Raw genomic sequence first — 5075 nt, forward strand, 5'->3', positions numbered from 1 at the left:
AGCTGGATATTGATCAGAGAGCAAGATGTCTATTGTTTCTTCTTTAGGAATTCTTTCTATAAGTTTGATGAAGTCTCGAGCATGTTGATTCTTAGAACATAGGATGTATGCGTACCTAGTGAAGTGGTCTACTAGTAGATGTAAGTATCTTTTTGCTGATCTTTGACCCCCAAATCCTCCTATTGTGTCCAGTGACATTATTTGAAAGGGTCTTTTAGCTGGGCCTAATTGCGACATAAAGCCATATTTTCTATTTAATCTTGTTTTGTTTTTTATGCATATCTCGCAGTTTTTGCATATATATTTAATATTTTCTGATAGATTCGGTGCAGTATAAAAGGGTTTTATTTTAGATTCTGTTTGATTTATTCCAGTATGACAATATTTTTCATGGGCTTTTTTATCATAGTTTTACTGTAATCTTCACTTAGAATTATTTTTTTTCCATTTTTTCCACTTTTTTTATAATAAATTCCATCTTCTAAAATAATATTCTTTTCAAGTTCTTTTATTTGAAAATTTTGTGCTTGATCGTATTGTATGTCATGAATATCAATAATATTTACTGTTCTTAAGTTATCTTCATTATTTGCATCAATGTCTAATACTGGGTTTCTGCTGAGACAATCTGCTTCTGTATTATTTTTTCCTGGAAAATATTTTATTTCACAATTATATTGTGACAGATAATGTGACATATCGCCTAATTCATCATCAGGTCTGTTCTTTATATTTAACTTCTCTAGGGGTTTGTGATCTGTATAGACAGTAAAATAGTTTCCAATCAACCAATGTTGCCAAAACTTTATGCTCTCTTTTATGGCTAAACATTCTAAAAATATCGCTTTTTTGTTTTTTTGTGATCCATTTATTTTTTTTGAAAAATATGCTATCGGTTTTTCTTCGCCATTGTGCTGAATTTGTTTCAAAACTGCTCCTATTCCTATGGAACTGGCATCTGTATAAATAAATATTGGTGCTTGTGGATCATAAATGGCTAGTATTGGTTTGGAACATAGATAATTTTTAACTTTCCGGAATGCATCCTCACACTGTTCTGTCCAATTAAATCTCTGATCTTTTCTCAGCAATTTATGTAAAGGATCAAGAAGTATTGAGGCACTCGGAATGTATTTTCCATAAAAATTTATTTTTCCTAAAAATTGTCGTATTTGTTTTCTATTTTGAGGAGCAGGGAAATCTTTTATTGATTTCAAATTGTCTTTTAGGGGTGTGATCGTATTTTTTTGTAATATATGACCTAAATACTTAACAGAATGAGATGCAAACTTACATTTTGTTAATTTTAGCCTGAAACCTTCTTCTCGAATAGCCTCCAGCAATTTTTTCAAGTGTGTGATATGTTCATCAAATGTCTTAGAGAAAATCAGTATATCATCAATAAAATTCACAGCAAATCCTGTCAGACCATATTTCCTTATAATATTTCCCAAAATCCGTTGAAATATGGCTGGTGATGTCTTAAGGCCGAAGGGTAAACAGGTCCATTGGTAATGACCTTCTTGAGTTACAAAACCAGTTTTGTGTCGGTCTGTAATTTTTAAAGGGATGGACCAAAAAGCTGAATTTATATCCAGAGTTGTAAAATAGTTACAATTTATTGTTTTTGTTACTAAGTCTTCTATGAGAGGAAATGGTTGTGATTGAGGTATAATTATTTTATTCAAATCTCTGAAGTCTATGCATAATCTACTTTTTTTTCCTTCATCCCTTTTAAAAGCAAGGTAACAGGTGCCGCAAACGGATGTAAGATTCCTCGATCAATTCATATTTTTAAAAGTTGTGAGATTTGATTTTCTATTTCTATCTTGTCTTGGACTGAACATCTATATTTCTTTTTAAAATATTTTCAATTTGCAAATGTCTAATACTGGCTTCATACTTCTTCACTTTTCCAGTGTCATATTTATTTTTAGCAAAATTTCCGTGTAACTATCCAATAATATGTTTATTTGTTTTCTGTGATCAGTATCCAAGTATTCTGTATCTATATTAAATTTGTTTGTATCTATACCTTCATTAAAGTTTACTGTATATTCTTTTCTTCTATATTTTTTCCATATTTTCAATCTGTTTATCTTCAAACATATTTTTACTATTTATTTTGAAATTGTCTGTTTTTTGTATTTGGATATTTAAATTCTCATCATGAGTCAACCCAAATTTTTGTATTGAATCTAATCCTAGTATTAGATCATACTCAAAATTTTCATTTTCAAAGATAAATGCATTTATTTTATTCTTCTTATGCAATAACTCCGCATCCAGTGTAATTAACCCTTTAGTTTTACCCCCTCCACTTATTGTTTTTATTGTGTTATAACAATAATTTGGCTTCATATTCGTCACCTGAACTAATTTTGAATTTATTAATGTTATTCGTGAACCAGGGTCATACAGCCCTGTGGCTTCTAATGTATTATTTAACTTCACCAGAATCTCAATTAGTGGAGGGAATTTTAGTTTTTTGGATCTTCGTTACTCAGTTCAACTTCTAATATTGAATTAGAATTAAGGTTTTTGTCATCGGTTGTTTTTTTTTCCATAGTTATACCAGCAAACATTTTCTGGATGAAATCTATTTAATTTTCCTTTATTCTCACAAATCCTGCACGATTTTTTTTCAGTTTGTTTTATTTCTTGTTTATTGTATTTATTTCCTGTGTTTAAGTTTTTCTTTGTGTCGTTTTTCCTAGTTAAACTTTCTAGTCCTCTGATGCAGTTAAATAAGTCACTTACTTCTTTAAGGCTTTCTCTGTCTGTTCTGTCCATTATGAAGTTTGGTAGACCGGTGGCAATCAAATAAATGAGGGTTTGTGTATCTATTGATTTGTTTATTTCTAGTAACAGTCTCTTTTTTTTAGAGCATATTCTAACATTGATCCTTGTATATATTTAAAATTCATAGCGTACCTGATTGGTGACCAGCCTTTATCAGCAAATGTTTCACTTAAACTTTTCTTCCATACCGACCAATCTGAATCTATAGTATGTTTGATAATCATTGAGGTGTACCAATCTATACAAGTATCTTCCAATAGTAATCTTAGAATTTCTACTTTTTGTAAATCTGTATCTATTTGTATACATGCACATTCACTTTCAAAAGCATTTAACCATTGTTTAACATTTGTTGTATTCCTTGAAAACTTCTCTATTGAAAATTCTGCTACTAATCTCGTCTTATTTCTGTTTTTTTTAACAATGTTGGTTCTGTTGATGACGACTCATGACCTTGTTCTAATTTTTCAAGTAAAAACCCATCAAATTGTAAGTTGTCATCATCTAAATATGTTGATTTCATTTCCTTGGTTAATGTTATCCAACCTGTCTCTTATCGTGCCTTTTCTGGAGAGATTTTTTTATTTTTTCAAATATTTCATGCTTTAATATTTCTTTGTGTAAATACACCGATTGATACTCTCTAGGCATAACAAAAGTTTGGTTTTGTGTATCCGTAATGGACGTTATGGCATAAATATTTGTCTTACTATCATCCGGTTTGGCTTTTATTACAAATTCAAATCTTAATTTCTCCATTGTAGATTAACATTTTTTTCACATGTGGGTAGGTATATCAATTGTCGATTTATAAGATCATGAGTTATTTTCTTCTTGAAGCATAACACAATGTGATTCATCTAAAACAGAGTTTTATTTATGAAATACAGATAAGTTTTACATAAAAAAATATCAACTAATGAAATAGTTACTAACCTAAAACAGAGAATCGACAATTAAATGTCCATGCTTTACTACTCTTTTTATAAAAACTTGAATCGTCTTTTGCACTTTTAAATTAAAGCAAATTCACAAACACAACCGACTTTAACTAAATTATCAAACACTATTCTATTAAAAAAAGAAAACAACACGGTTTCTCCATTCTCCTCACTAGTGGCTCCCTCTAATGGGTGAACTGCTACATACTCAAATATGTCAACACAAAGCTTACATATATATATATTATTTGTTAATGGCGGCTACTGCTTACTATGTGTTGGTGTGCAATAAAGAGTTAATATATTTAGTTAAGGTTCCTAAGGTAAGTTTTCTTTGTCTTCTTATTATTATTTATATTTAATTTAATTTAATCTATACCCTTATAAATTAAATTCTTATATAGATAAATACATACTTAAATACATATTAAACATCCAAAAACATACAAAATAAAAAGTGAAAAATCGGTAAACATGCATAAAAACATACACTATACCTAATATAAATGTAAAAAAAATATACAGTCGAACAAATAGAACCTCCTCCCTTCTGAAGTACGTTAAATTATAGTAGGTTATAATTTGTGTTGTATCGTAATAATCGTAGGTACTTTCCGATAAATTAATTTAAGGGCGAATATTTCAGCATTTTAAACGCATGAGTTAAGCGTCACTATCCTCCAATGGTTATTACCAAAACGACGACAGTAGACATCGCAACTATTTTGACTAAACAAGATTTAGCATAGATACTATCTTTCGTTTCATAAACCATTAAATCACGGGATTTACACTCTCGCCTCGTCTCGTATCTCGGTCCGCGGCTCGCGTGATCGATGGTAAATGAGCTTCCTGTTTACACTCTCGTGGCGAGTTCAGTGTCTTTGAGCTTACAACTTGCGCAGCACAAGGTTCAAATTCGAAAGAAGCGAGAACGCGAATGTAAACACCAAGCTCGCGTTCGTCGTGGGGTCCTTTGACTTGTGCCCAAAAAACCGCTCCGGACGAAAGCGCTGCGAGGGTCGAGGCGAGGAGCGATGCGAGGTGCGCGCGTCTGGTCGGTCACACTCTCACCTCGTCTCGCGACTCGTATGCCAGTGTACGCGGCAGAGGTTCATCACTTTGAACAATATTGCGTACTTTTGGTAGTACAAGTGCATAGTTGTCTTAAAAAAGTTAATGTCGTACCTTCGGTAGTACGTCAGCATCAAAAGTAGCTGCTTACTTTTGTACTTTCTCGTTTTACAGCCACGTACTTACACATTGACATCTATGTACTAGAGTGCATGTTTCTTACATCAAAACGGCGCACAAAACAGTTCACAGCGCGGT

The sequence above is a fragment of the Choristoneura fumiferana genome, chromosome 25 (assembly GCF_025370935.1).
Source record: "Choristoneura fumiferana chromosome 25, NRCan_CFum_1, whole genome shotgun sequence".
Lineage (NCBI taxonomy): Eukaryota > Metazoa > Arthropoda > Insecta > Lepidoptera > Tortricidae > Choristoneura > Choristoneura fumiferana.